This window comes from Gossypium hirsutum, chromosome A10 (genome assembly GCF_007990345.1).
Source record: "Gossypium hirsutum isolate 1008001.06 chromosome A10, Gossypium_hirsutum_v2.1, whole genome shotgun sequence".
NCBI classification, from domain to species: Eukaryota; Viridiplantae; Streptophyta; class Magnoliopsida; order Malvales; family Malvaceae; genus Gossypium; species Gossypium hirsutum.
Window position 1 is genome coordinate 12,585,929 of NC_053433.1, and position 15,255 is coordinate 12,601,183.

General features: G+C 32.3%; 1 non-coding gene across 1 annotated transcript; it reads left to right on the plus strand.

The window, feature by feature from the left end:
- Nucleotides 1-11,737: 11,737 nt before the first annotated feature.
- On the plus strand, nt 11,738-11,844 carry LOC121208740 (small nucleolar RNA R71). The gene has a single exon (XR_005903867.1). It is a non-coding gene; the product is annotated as a small nucleolar RNA R71 (small nucleolar RNA).
- Nucleotides 11,845-15,255: the final 3,411 nt, after the last annotated feature.

Below are 15,255 nucleotides of genomic sequence, written 5' to 3' on the forward strand. Positions count from 1 at the left end.
TTCACTTCAAAATCTTTTGAAGTCTTCATCTCCAAGATGTTAAAAGATTCAATTTCAAAATAGATCATGGTTCTTATTCCCAATCTTCGATTTATCATTGTACAAGCATGAGTAAAGTATAGAATTAGTAAGAAACTTTTATATTTTGATATTATTTTCTTTTTCAATTAAGGTATGACTACTACTAATTTTTATTTAACATAAATTTCACATTATAATCGTATTTGATTTTTGCCTCTCTAGGTTCATTTTTTTATGTAAAAGATATAATTGTTGGTTAGATATATTTGCTATCAATATGGTATATATCACTTTTTGATAACTTATTTTTTTAGGATGAGTCCTCTTTGATTAGATTATTTCATGAGTTATTTCATGAGTTATTTTTTTGATATCTTTTATCATGAGTTATTTCATTTCTTTCATAGTTGAGTTATGATTAACTTATATATCAAAATTGTTAAGTGATTGTTTTTGTGCTCTATTAATGAATAAATCAAAATTGTTAAGTGATTTTTTTTTTGTGCTCTATTAATGAATAAAACAATTATAATCCTCTTTGACTTATTGATTTATTTTTTTATTTTTAAAATATATATTATCTTAACATTATTTGTATATATGTCATGTGAGACATTATTTTATCTCTAAATTGGTTTCCTACTTTTAGCCAAATTTTGTGAAATTATTGAATTATAGAGATTTCAATCAATTGAAATAGTTTGAAGTAGGTGCTTGTCGATGAAGCATTAATAAATTATATATTTTTGTGATTTAAAGTAGGTGCTTGTGGATGAAGCACTAAGAATTTATATATATATATATATATATATTTGTGATATTATTTTAAATTATGTGATTTAATTATAGGTTATGATTAAATAAAGAAAGATATGGCCAAAAGAATATGATAGTTTTATGATTAGATGCATTTGAAAGATCTCCTGACGTTACAAGTTTTTAAAATCATAAGTATAACTCTACAATATTCAGAACAAGTTCTAAATTAAATTCATGTGAAAAAAAATTATTACTGATGAGAACTTGCAAGAGAAAACTTATTCAACTTTTCATGCTTCAAATGTACTCTTACAGTAGCAATATCATGAATATTTTCTTCAAGAGTTAATATCATGATTACTTATTATTGAACAAAAGTTTTTAATCACGAAACCTAACCATTCCTTGAAGAGAAGGTAACAATATGTAATAGTTTCAAAAGGCATAATCTTAGACATGGATGTTTTAAGTTGGACAGTAATAAAATTCAAAGGGGATGGTCTTAATAAAATTTCTCACCACCAGAAGTGGAAAAATGAAGAAAGTAAGAAAAGAACAAGAATTCTTAAGAACTCTTTAAGGAGTGGAGATAACTTATATTATCACTATGGTATGGAAAGTCATTAGTTGCATACCTGTCGTACACCTAAACATTTAGTTGAACTCTATCAAACGGAAAGGAGACAATGCGAAAATGAATAATAAGAATGGTGTTGAATCAAATTTGGCATACCAGATTGATCATTCTGATGAATTTAAACAATAAAAGGATATTAACATTTTCTTTATTATGGTGATCATTTTAAATATTAGTATGTCAATTTTAGGATTTTTTTATAATCCATATTCAATTTTAGGATTTTTATATAATCCATATTAAGGAATTTGTTGCTAGAATTTAATGTTATTGATATTCATTACTAAACTTTAAGTTAATGACTTGATTTTGATATTTATATGCAATCTTATAGTCAATTTTTTTAGGATTATATGTATTTTGTTAAAGACGAAATCTTTAGTATAAGTTGCATTCTTTTTTTGTGAATTGTGACGCTCATTGCTTAATTCCTGGATATCTTACTAGTAATATTTCTTTTCGCCATTAGAAGTGAAACAAGAGAGATAAATAAGAGAACAACAAGAGTTCTCGGTAATATTAAATGTAAAATTAGTACTTGAACTTGTCCACTTCTCCCATATTGGTATCTATGGTTTTTTTTGTCCCAGATTGGTACCCGAACTTTTTTTTTGTTCACTAGTTTGGTACTTGAGCCTAACGACGTTAAAATTTTGTTAACATGGCAATGCTGGCCACTTGCGCACTACCACGTGTCACACTCCCAAGAACCTTTTGGCCGGTGTTTTTTTACTGTGCACTAATTTTGCATAGAACTTATCCCGCCTTCTCTCTGTTTGCTGGAATACGAAACTGTATCTTCTTCATCCTCTTCACTTCACCACATACCTTCTATTCCCTTATCCCTTTCCCTTTTGGTTTTTTCTTTCCCTTTCATCACCATTACACTGTTAATCCCTATCCCAATATCTGGGTTTTTGAAGGAAAATGTAACACCCAGATTTATTAAATCCTGTTTTTACGAATCATATCATAAATAAGTATTTGCTTCAGTGGTTAATTGGTTGATATGTACACCTTAAATCTTGAGTTCGAGTCTTAGCATGAGCAAGATGGTTTTATTTTTTCTCCTTTAAAGCATCTTAATGGTAGAGTTTGGAGTAAAGTTGAATTCTGATGAGTGGGTTAGTTGTAGAAGTCTATTTAGCAGAATATTTTATTTTTATTTGACTTTATATTTTCCTTTTTTCCCCAAAAACTGCGCCATTTTACTTCATGTTTGTTTCCCTAAAAGAACCCACCATTCACGTTATTTTTTTTTCATGTGCTAGTTTCTTTATTGTTTGATTTCTTGGTTTTTGTGCCTTCTCTTCAATTTTTGTTTGTCTTTCTATTTTGAATCTTGATTTTATTCCTTAGATTTTTCTATTACAATTGTTGGTGGTCGTTGCTGCTATTCAATTGTCAAGTAAGTGCTGATGTTTTCGAAGTTTGGCTTCTTATTTTTGTTTGGTTAGGATGTTGTGATTTTGTTGTGAAATAGGGGCATGATTCATTTAACCTAATCATTTACACACTGTTAGGTGGGGATCGAGAGCAGTGGTTGTTCTTCCAGCGCTTTAGGATTGGTGTGGTAGCGGTTCGTTCAACGATAAATACGAGGATGTGTTTTTGTAGGGCCATTTTAGTTCGAATGTGGTTGATTATTTGTTAAATTTCAAGAATTACTACTGAAATTAGTGGTGTTAATTGTTGTTTTAGGTGTGGGATTGTTCATGTTTGGGATTGTTTTCTGAAAATACAAGGTGTGAAATAAGAAACTCAAAAAATGGCGATCGGCAAAAGCTGAAATTAGGGCCTGTCGACGCCACACGGTTGTGTGGCTGACCATGTAGTAGGCCATGTGTAACAAGGTTACACCATTTTGGGTCGTGTAGGCCACATGAGTATGTGGGCACAAATTTTAGAATTTTTTCCTAGGGTCATACATGTCATCCTGATCGACTATGGGCCTTCTGTGGGGTCAGTATGTGTTTGGTTAAGCCTTAAAGCATGAAATATGATAATCTCATTGTATGAATTTGACGTAAATAATGTTTAAATCCATGTAATGTAATGCAAAATGTATTATCTGTTATGTATATACATGTTTATTATTTGTTATACGAGCTAGCTTAATATAATAATTATGGTATCTGATAACTCTGTTATATCTGGTTTTTTTTTTGTATCTGACTATGGAGCGGGATATGTAATATGTGGAGGAAGTGTTCTGTGTGGGTGATATCTCGTCATTATACTAGCAGCATAACTGCGATTATTCTGAAAGGTGTCGTATAGACACTATGCGGTGTGTAGGGTTGAGTGGGTGTTTTATACCCCACGTGGTGTGTTGGGATGGTCGGAGTTGGTGTGTAGAGGATGTGGGTAGGACTATGCATATTTGAATCTATACGACTCTGTTATAAATCTGATTTTGTAAAAGACTTATGTTTGCATCTGTTTTGCTATGTGATTCAATCTGAATTTATGTTTAAGTATGCGTTACACATTGAGTTATCAAAACTCACTCTTTGATTGTCTATTACTTTCAGGAAACCTTTAGGCTTAGACGGGTTAGTGTGACGGGAGCTCGGTTGTGTCCACAATGCCGTAAAACTATTTTTACTTTAATTTAGCTTACTTAAATTTCAATTTTGAGAGTTTTATATAATTTGGACTCTCCGGACTTTTGGGATTGTTTTTGGTTTCAGATTTTTTTTATTTTGGTTTTCCAACATAATGTTTGATAAAACAGTTTTTACGAAAACGATAATTTTTCTAAAAATAATGATTTTCAAAGAAATAACTCGATTTACCAAAAGATAACGTTTTAAGAAACTCCACTATGAAAATTTGATTTACTTGAAAGACGTAAACAAACAACGATTTTAAATTAAATAAGTACATCCACACATTTTCCAAACAAATCAAGCTTACTAAGTAACAACGATTTACGATGATTTCAAATAAAAAAGAAGTTGGATTTATAATGTTTCTTTGTAACACTTCTAGATTCGGTCGTAACGTCTAAGTCGAGTTTAGTGTATTATAGAAAACCAAAAAGAGAAAGGAATAATAATAATAATAAGAAACCTCATTCTTTTTCTTTCTCTATTTTTAAGTGATTCAATTTTAACCTTTCATCTCTTTTGATTCAATTTATCATCTCATTTTTTTTAAATGAACCTATTATTCTTTATTAACCTAACCCAAGACGGATTGAAAAAAATTGCCACTTACAAAGCTGTTGAGTTCGTTGAGATGAGTTCGGGCACAGGTCCAATAGCCAAACATGTCATAGGTCGAATCGGGGAGTTACTCCAACAAGGCATTGTTCATCTACCACACCAAAACCCTTTTGATAATGCTCCGACAAGGAATTGAAAAAAATTTCCACTTACAAAGCTATTGAGTTAGTTGAGTTGAGTCCGGGCAGGGGTTTAATCGCCAAACATATCGTGGATCGAATCGGGGAGTTGCTCCGACAAGGCATTGTTCATCTACCACACCAAAACCCTTTTGATAATACTCTAAAATGGCATACTTTTATGTGTTAATTACATATATATTTTTAGTATGATCGTACTAATTTGGGCTGTTTATGGTTTTTTTTATCTTGTAGGGACTAAATTGAAGGCAAGAGGAAATTTGGAGACAAAAAGTGTGAATTTAAAGACAAAATGGGTCAACATGTGAAAGAAGAAAGAAGTGGTGCCAAAAATACAAAGTGTGGAAGGCTTGGGGAAAAAATTCAAATAAGATATTTATGAACATAACACTTTATTTAAATTTGAATTTTAGTTTTAGGATTATTGTTAGGATTATTATGATATCGTTTAGGTTTAGTTTCAAATTATATCTTTTAAACATTACCATCCAGAGTTTAAATAGGAACAAACTAGGTTTTTTATGTACTATAAATAATGGATGGAGTGGCATAAATATTCACTATTCACTTCTATAAAAAAACTCCTTCCCCCTAAGGCTCTTAGCTTTTTTGTTTCTTTTTCAATAAAATTCCATTTCATTAAAACTTGTGTTTTTTTCTCGAAAAGCATGAGTCACTAAACTCATCTAGCCAAAAGTTATCAAGACTCCTCCAAAAGAGTTCATGAGGCTTAGAACCCGCACTTAGCCTTTCTCAATGAGTATTCATCATTTCTCTGCATTACGGGATTGATGCTTCCTTTCATGTCCTTCTAACAGTAATCTTTTCATCTTGTGCAAAGACGACCGATTTGTATGTTTTATGAAGGTTGCACAGTCGATTCGCTAACTTATTGAGTTAGAGGTTGTCGAGCCCAAGAGACAAAATGATGTGGTATTCGCCATTAGGAAATGATGATCTAGTGTAAGACGGTCCCATAGAATTGACAGTTGGCTAGAGTTAGGTTCCTCTAGATCACAAGGCTATAACCTAAATGGAGCTGATGGTCGTAGGCATCCTCTTCCACTATAACTAACTTATTTGGTCATGAGAAAAATCACCTAAAAAGCCTATGATTGAACCAAAGGATGATCGAGATAACTGGAGGTTGGAATCCCTCAAGATTGAAAAACCCCTTTCCTTACTCTATTTCTTTTTACAATTAAAATTTCAATTTATTTAATTTCAACTTATCCATATTTCTAATTTTGTTTTTTTTTTAATTTTTTCCAGGTCAAACATTTTTCTTGGGCACAATTGTGCCCAGTGTGTAGGTTCACTACCATCACCCACTTATCACAGAAGCAACTTGATGATCGTTTTATGAATCACTAAATTAGACTACGATCACGACTAAGGAAAGCGCACCTATCGAATGGTAGTATAACTATGGTGAGTCCAGAATATCGTATCCACAAGGACTAAAAGTACTAGTATTAACTATCTTTCTATCATTTAACCTAAAATAAAAGGGATTTATTTTAATCTAAGATTAACTAAACTAATTAACTAATGAACGCAACAGAGAGTGAAGGAAATAATTGAATAAACCAATGACAAAGACAATACCTAAGGAAGAATCCACCTAGACTTCACTTATTATTCTGACTCTGAATTAAATGATTTATTCACCTGTCTTGATCCGTAGAAAGCCCTAAATTATGTTAATATCTCTTTCGAGACTAAGAACAATGGACTCTAGATTGATTAATTGAAATCTCTTTCTAATTAAAACCCCTATTGTCGCATTAACTCGATCTATAGATTTCCTTATTAGATTTGACTCTAATCTGGCAGATTTATGTCGTCCTATTTCTAGGATTGAAATCAAGTCCGCTTAATTATGCTAGATCTACTCTTAAACATGGACTTTTGCTCCACTAAATAAGCACATCAAACTTGAATTAATATCTTGAAAATATTAAGGCAAGAATTAATAACACATAATTAAGAATAAGAACAAGTATTTATCATGTAATTTAGAAAATTAAATAATAAGATTCATCATAGGTTTCATCTTCCCTAGGTATCTAAGGAATTTAGTTCATAATTTTGGGGAAAAACATCTCAAAAATAGCAAAACAACAAAACATAAAGAAACCCAAAAACTTCGAGAGAAATTGAAGGGAGATCTTCAGTCTTGAAGGATATCCTGCTTTCGAGTTGAATCCGTTGGCGTTCTTCGCATAATTTATGCTTTCTACTCCGCGTGCCCCCCTTTAGGTCCTCTTCTAGTGTGTATTTATAGACTCCAGAATGCTCAGAAACCCTAAAATTTGGGTTTTTCCACGAAACAGGGAAGCAGGGTGCGAAATCGACACGGACTAGCACATGGGCATGTGGCCAGCCCGTGTGGCTAGCTCGTGTGGCTTACATGGGCATGTGGCCAACCTGTGTGGAAATGCCCAGGTCGTGTAGATCCTAGAACAACTCTTTTTGCCCAATTTTGGCTCGTTTTTTGCTCTTTTCGCTCCCCTATGCTCACTTAAATATAGAAACATGAATTTAAAAAAATACGAGCATCAAATTCACTAATCCATATAATAAATCATCGAAAAACACATCAAGAATGAGATTAAAAACATGTTACTTTTATGGCTTATCAAATATCCCCACACTTAAGCATTTGCTTGTCCTCGAGCAAAATCCTCAACTTACAATTAAAATTAATCTTTCTCAACTTGTAATTCTCATCAATATTGTTTTGTCATAATTCAAAAATAATCACACATTGATAATTCAACTAAAAGAGCCCTAAAGATTCAAACAATCCAAGTCATACATTTTTTTAAGACATGAAAACATAAGTATCTCCCCTTATCTAAGTAATTACCTTTAACTTAAAATTGACAAGGTTTTACATCTTCACAAAGATTCACTCAAAGTGTTTAAGGTTCAAAAATTAAGCACTCAAAAGTCAATTATGAAATGTCATTACCATAGGCTTGCATGAAAATCAAATCTCCACCACTATAAAATGATATGATACACAAATCAAAAGGTTTTTAAAGGGTTGTAACGGGGATTGGGTTAAAGGTGTGGATAAAGGCTGAAAAAGAAGGTTAGAATCGAGATCGAATTAATAAATTACCTAACTAGAAAAATAAACTAATATTGATTAATTATATTAATCAAAATTATTTAAGAATAACACGAGCTTCTTCTCAGAATATCTAACTACTTAAGCTCAAAAACATAAAACTAGTAATAATCAACATAAATGTATTTTTTTCACTTATTTTTTTTTCACTTTTTTTTTTGAGAACAATGGATAAGAAGAGAAAATTTAACAACTGAAATAAAAGAATATAGTTAAGCAACTAACCAAATCAAATCTCGACAAAAAAGGAGTTAATAAAACGGGAAACAATTCTCAATGAATCAAAAAAAAAGTTATGGGTTAATATTAAAGGGTAAATCAAGAAACGATTTGCTAGGCTTAAAGGGGGTTCACTAAGGGCAAATTATGAAGGTAGGCTTATGGGATAAGTGGGTTAAAAACTAGGTGTCTTTATCATCTCAGTATATCAAATCAAATGTGTGGTCTTGACATGTATAATCTAAGCAAGTTCTAGAATTACCAATCAGTATTGACACACTCATAACCAATAATTTAGTGAGCAAGAAAAGTGTATGCTCTAAAGGCTCAAAATCTCACAAAAATTATGGTTTTTGATGTTAATCTTGCAAATCTCAAACTTCAAGGTAATACTTCAGTTTAGGGAAACAACCTAAATTTTTTAATTCTGAAAATAGACTTATACTTATCATACTTGATTCTCTAGTGTCTTAAAGTTTAAACAATCAATGCACAATTACTTATGAATTTAATCTAAAACACATCAATGATAATCATAAATCAATTAGAATATATTCTAATAGTAATGTGAGAAAATTACTTAAACACAAGATATAATTCAGGGATTTTCTAATAATTCTACAGATAACCTCCCCACACTTAATATGTACATTGTCCTCAATGTACAAACATATATAACCACAGTATAAACAGAATATCATAAGAGAGGGAGAAAACTGAAACTGCCCTGAATATTGGATGAAATCTTTAGAATAGTGAAAAGCGGAATTGCAGTCAAATTTAAATGTAACTCATGATTCCAAGCAAACTAACAAGAAAATAAACACAAATAATAAAGAAGATTAAGGGGTTATAACTAGATTAGAAACAACCATAAATCTTTCAAAAGATAATAATGAAAATAAGTTGAAGAGAAAAAAATAAAATAAAACAACTAAAACAAAATTAAAAAGAAAGATAAATAATAATAATAATAAACTTAATGATATCAATAAACTTAAAAGGTAATTGTAATGATAATAGTAAAAAAATAAGAAAGAAAAAAATAGAAATAGCAAAATAAAAATAATAATTATAATAAATTAAAAATATAAGTATAAGAAAAATAAATTAATTAATTAATTATTAAAATAAAAATAAATAATATAACAATTAAAAATAAAACAAAATTAGGGTGATTAACCCAATTTTCACATGGCCATGGACATGCCTGTGTGTCCAAGCTGTATGGGTCACATAGCCATGTCGCCAGGCCGTGTGTGTTTCCTTCGCTTCTCCCAAGCCCATGTGAGATCCCACACACCCGTGTGGCCAAGCTGTGTAACTCTCTGACTTTGAAAAAAATTAGCTCCAGGTTTCACACGGCCTAGGACACACCCGTGTGTCCAGGTCGTGTGGGTTACATGGCCATGTCACCAGGCTGTGTGTGTTTTCCTTAGCTTCTCCCACGTCCATGTAAGATCCCACACACCCATGTGGCCAGGCTATATGGGTCAAAAACACACTTTTTTTTTAGATTTTGAAAATTAATTAATTTAAAAAAATCGTGAAATAATGTTAAGAAAATTAGCAGTGTTACACTCAAGTTGTCTCCCGAGAAGTGCTTATTTAAAGTCTAAGCTCGACTTACCTCGTATTCGCACGATTACGGTGGTTTACGGAGCCGAAACTCCTATTTGTCATTGTCATTCCTATTATCAACAAAAGGTTTTAGCCGAGTAATATTTACCTTAAAAGTGCCAAATTTAGAATGATTTACCTCAACTGTATCATGTGGGAAAATATTCAGTACCGTAAAAGGAGTTGCTTCGTTTGCATTAAGCTCTGAAGTGGCGATTTGAGGGTCCATTTTATCCAACAATACCTGATCGCCAATCTTAAATTGGTTTTTCCTATCCTTAAGCTCGCCATGGAGTCGTTTTGGTTCATCATGTATTCTAGGTTTCTCCTTGACGTGTGTCCGCCATTCATCTAGTTCATCGATTTGTAATATTCTTTCTTCATTATTTGTTCTGTTTTTTTTATGTAAGCTAGACTGCGGCTTTGTCATGTTTTTCCAAGGTGTTTCCTGCAAAGAATGTTGAGCCAAAAGGTTATTAACATTAACAGTGCTCGTAATATCATCTCGATCATTAGATATCCTAACAGAATCACGAGCTTGGATTTTAATCGTGTCATCACCAACACGAAGTATTAACTCACCTGTACCAACATCTATAATAGTTCTAGCAGTTGCTAAAAAGGGTCGTCCTAAAATCAATGGTACGTTACTATCTTTATCCATGTCTAGAACAACAAAATCAACTAGGAAAATAAATTTATCAATTTTGACGAGTACGTCTTCAACAATACCCCTAGGAAATTCAATTGTTCTATCTGCCAATTAAATGTTCATCCTAGTTTGTTTAGGTTTCCTAAGACCTAGTTGCTTAAATATTTTGTAGGGCATGACATTAATACTAGCCCCTAAATCAGCCAAAGCATTATTAACACTTAAACTACCAATTAAACAAGGAATAGTAAAACTCCCTGGATCTTTCAATTTGTTGGGTAGTTTATTCTACAAAATGGCTAAGCACACTGCATTTAGCTCCACGTGTGACGAATAATCTAACTTCCGCTTATTTGCTAAAAGCTCCTTTGAAAATTTAACGGAATTTGGCATCTGCGAAAGAGCTTTAATAAACGGTAAGTTAATATGTAATTTTTTCAATAGTTTAAGGAATTTATTGAATTGTTCGTTTGTGTGGTCTTTCCTTGTCGCATTTGGATATGGCACATGAAGTTTATATTCCTTACCGAACGAATCTTGCTTATTTTGGCTTACCTTAACCTTACCATTGCTTACCACAGTTTCTTGTCTAGATTCAGATTCAGATTCAGTTAACCCTTCTTCATCTCGAATAGTGATCGCATGAAGCTGCTCTCTTGGGTTAGTTTTGGTGTTGCTTGGCAAGCTACCTTGTAGTCGTTCTGAAATCATCTTTGCCAATTGACCGATTTGATTCTCAAGCCCTTGAATCAATGTTTGTTGATTTTTGAGTGCTGTTTCGGTGTTTTGGAAATGAGTTTCTAACACTGAAATAAACTTTTTCAACATCTCCTCAAGGTTCGGCTTCTTCTCTTGCTGGTAAGGTGGTTGAAAGCCTGGACCACCCCAAGAGAATTTGGATGGTTCCTTCAACCTGCATTATAAGTGTTACTATACGGATTATTCTGAGGTCTATAATTATTACCCATATAGTTGACTTGTTCGTCTTCTATGCTTAGGTTGTAGGATCGATTTTCTGGATGGTTCCCTCCTCCATTTGCATCGTATTGCATCACTGGATGTACCTACGTAGAACCAGATAAACCATCAATTTTTTCATTCAAAAGTTCTACTTGATTTGACAATATGGTGACAGTATCAACGTTAAAAACACCAACTTCTTTCATCGGCTTTGTCCTCATGACTTGCCACTTATAATTATTCAGTGACATCTCTTCTATAAACTCGTAAGCCTCTTCAGGTGTTTTGTTATTCAAAGTCCCACCGGTAATTAAGGGGTTCAAACCGTTGTAAAAAGTTTGAACCTGTAGCTATAGAGGTAATCCATGGTGAGGGCACCTTCTTAATAAATCCTTATACCTCTCACATGCATCATATAAAGTCTCTAAATCCATTTGTACAAAGGAAGAGATATCATTCCTCAATTTGGCTGTCTTAGCCGGTGGGAAGTACTTCAGCAAAAACTTCTCGATCATTTGATCCCAAATAGTGATAAAACCTCATGGTAGGGAGTTCAACCACTGCTTAGTCTTATTTCTCAACGATAAGGGGAATAACCGTAGGTGAATGGCATCATCAGAAACGCCATTTATCTTAAAAGTATCGCAGAATTCTAGGAAATTAGCCAAATGAGTATTTGGGTCTTCGTCCTACAAACCATTAAACTGAACAAACTGTTGAATCATTTGAATAGTATTAGGTTTCAGTTCAAAATTATTTGTAGCAACAGTAGGTCTAATAATACTCGATTCAGCCCCAGTTAAATTGGGCTTGGCATAATCGTACATAGTATGAGGAGCAGGATTCAGATTTACAAGATTTATAGCAACCACAAGAGATAACTGATTATTATGATTTTCTATCATCTCCTCAGTATTAATAATAATATCCTCTTGCTCTTCTATTGTACTTTGTTCACTTTGCCTTGCTTTTCTACGGTTTCTGCGAGCTGTACTTTCGATCTCGCTGTCAAATACTAAAAGTCCTGACGGGTTTCTTCTAGTCATAAACTAAAGACACCTGCCAGAAGCAAATAAAAGAAATGTTAGTAAATTAAAAGTAAAACAAAAAATAAAATAAAAATAAAAATAGCTAAAGTAATAAAAATCTAGTGTTAGTCATAAACTAAAGGAACCTGCCAGAAGCAAATAAAAGAAACGTAAGTAAATTAAAAGTAAAAATGAAATAAAATAAAAATAAAAATAGATAAAGTAATAAAAATCTAGTGTTCCTAATATTTTAGTCCCCGGCAACGGTGCCAAAAACTTGATAATTGTTTTATGAATCACTAAACTAGACTACAATCACGACTAAGACAAGCGCACCTATCGAATGGTAGTATAGCTATGGTGAGTCCAGAATATCGGATCCGCAATGACTAAAAGTACTAGTATTAACTATCTTTCTATTATTTAGCCTAAAATAAAAGGGATTTGTTTTAATCTAAGATTAACTAAACTAATTAACTAATGAATGCGACAAAGAGTGAAGGAAATAATCGAATAAACCAATGATAAAGACAATACCTAAGGAAGAATCCACCTAGACTTCACTTATTATTCTGACTCTGAATTAAATTCTTTATTCACTTGTCTTGATTCGTAGAAATCCCTAAATTATGTTAATATCTCTTTCGAGACTAAGAACAACTGAATCTAGGTTGATTAATTGAAATCTCTTTCTAATTAAAACCCATATTGTCGCATTAACTCGATCTATGGATTCCCTTATTAGATTTTACTCTAATCTGGCAGATTTACGTCGTCCTATTTCTAGGATTGTAATCAACTGCTTAATTATGCTAGATCTACTCTTAAATAGGGACTTTTGCTCCACTGAATAAGCACATCAAACTTGAATTAATATCCTGAAAATATTAAGGCAAGAATTAATAACACATAATTAAGAACAAGAACAAGTATTTATCATGTAATTCAGAAAATTAAATAATAAGATCGGTCATAGGTTTCATGTTCCCTGGGTATCTAGGGAATTTAGTTCATAATTTTTGGGAAAAAATCCCAAAAATAGGAAAACAACAAAACATAAAGAAACCCAAAAACTTCGAGAGAAATTGAAGGGAGATCTTCAGTCTTGAAGGATATCCTGCTTCCGAGTTGAATCCATCAGCATTCTTCGCGTAATTTTTGCTTTTTACTCCGTGTGCCCCCCTTTAGGTTCTCTTCTAGTGTGTATTTATAGACTCTAGAATGCTTAGAAACCTTAAAAATTGGGTTTTTCTGTGAAACAGGGAAGAAGGGTGCGAAATCCACACAGACTGGCACATGGGCGTGTGGCCAGCCAGTGTGGCTCACATGGGCGTATGGCCAGCCCGTGTGGAAATGTCCAGGCTGTGTGGATCCTGGAAACAGCTCTTTTTGCCCAATTTTGGCTCGTTTTTCACTTTTTCGCTCCCCTATGCTCAACTAAGTATAGAAACATGAATTTAAAAGATTAGGAGCATCAAATTCACTAATTCATATCATAAATCATCCAAAAACGCATCAAGAATGGGATGAAAAACATGTTACTTTTATGGCTTATCAGAACTGTTTGTTTTGATTAAAGGTGTAAACTTTATATTTTGATTTTTGACTTCTTTTTGGTTTGTGAGAATGTGAAGGAAAATGAAAGAAAATCCTTTAAGTTCTTTGGAAACTTCACCATTTTATTTTTTAAAAGAAAAGGATACCTTTTCACACCAATTTCACACCAAATACATGGGATCCTATATTTGATTTTTTTTAACAAGTCAAAACATGTCTAATCTGGTGCAGTAAATGAGTATTTCATTTAAAACTTATGCATGGAAGGGTCGGGAGTTTTATAATAACATAGAACTGGAAGTTTGTTCTTCAAGTTTCACCAGGAAGGTAAGAATCTGTATGTCAAGAACCCAAAGAAGCAAAGAAAAGAAGTTTCTCTTTTTTAATGCAAAAAACAAAGATTTAAAAGATAAAATTTTTCAAGAAAGTTACTAGGTTAAAGAAAAACAAAGAGTCGGAAGAAAAATGACGAGACAAGCAAAGTTAAAATGGGTGTCTTGGAAATGCGGCACGTGGTGGTGTGTGAGTGGCCATCGTTGCCACGTCAACAAAATGTTAACGGTGTTAGGCTTAGGTACCGAACCGATAGACAAAAAAGAAGTTTGGGTACCAATTTGGAACAAAGAAAATCATAGGTACCAATCTGGGAGAAGTGGACAAGTTCAGGTACTAATTTTATATTTAGCCCTTCTCGATATAAACTTTCAAAGAAGAGAGACAACTTATATATAAAAAGCCATTGGTTATATACCTGTTGTACACCTGGAAAATAATATCCACTCTCAAAGTTTACTATTAATAAATTTTGATTGGATTCAAAGTCTACTACTTGAGTTTAATTTACTTACTACTTAATAAAATCGTCAAGACTCAACGTAGAACAAAAAAGGTACATCTTTAACTATTAAATTGACTTGATATATTGTTTAAATGTTTGAGATGGTTTTTTTTTTAGTTTTGATTACATAGGTTACATATTGTTTTAAGCATCTTATTTATTCATGAAAATGAATATTAACTGGTTTATTTATGTCGCTATAGTAGGTTTTATAATTAAATAACATATTTGACTAAAACATATCTAGTATGCAAATTCGTGTTAATAAACCAATGAATTTTTTGATTATTCAGATTTAATTTAGTTCAAAGAATTGTTAAAGTTAGTAGTTCATACATTTTATATTATTCTATTTGTTAATTATTTAGAGAAATGACATGAGCAGTTGTAAATGAAAAGTTCTACGAGCATGAATGATTGGATTTTGAATTAAGTTTCATGCATGTTTATGATGA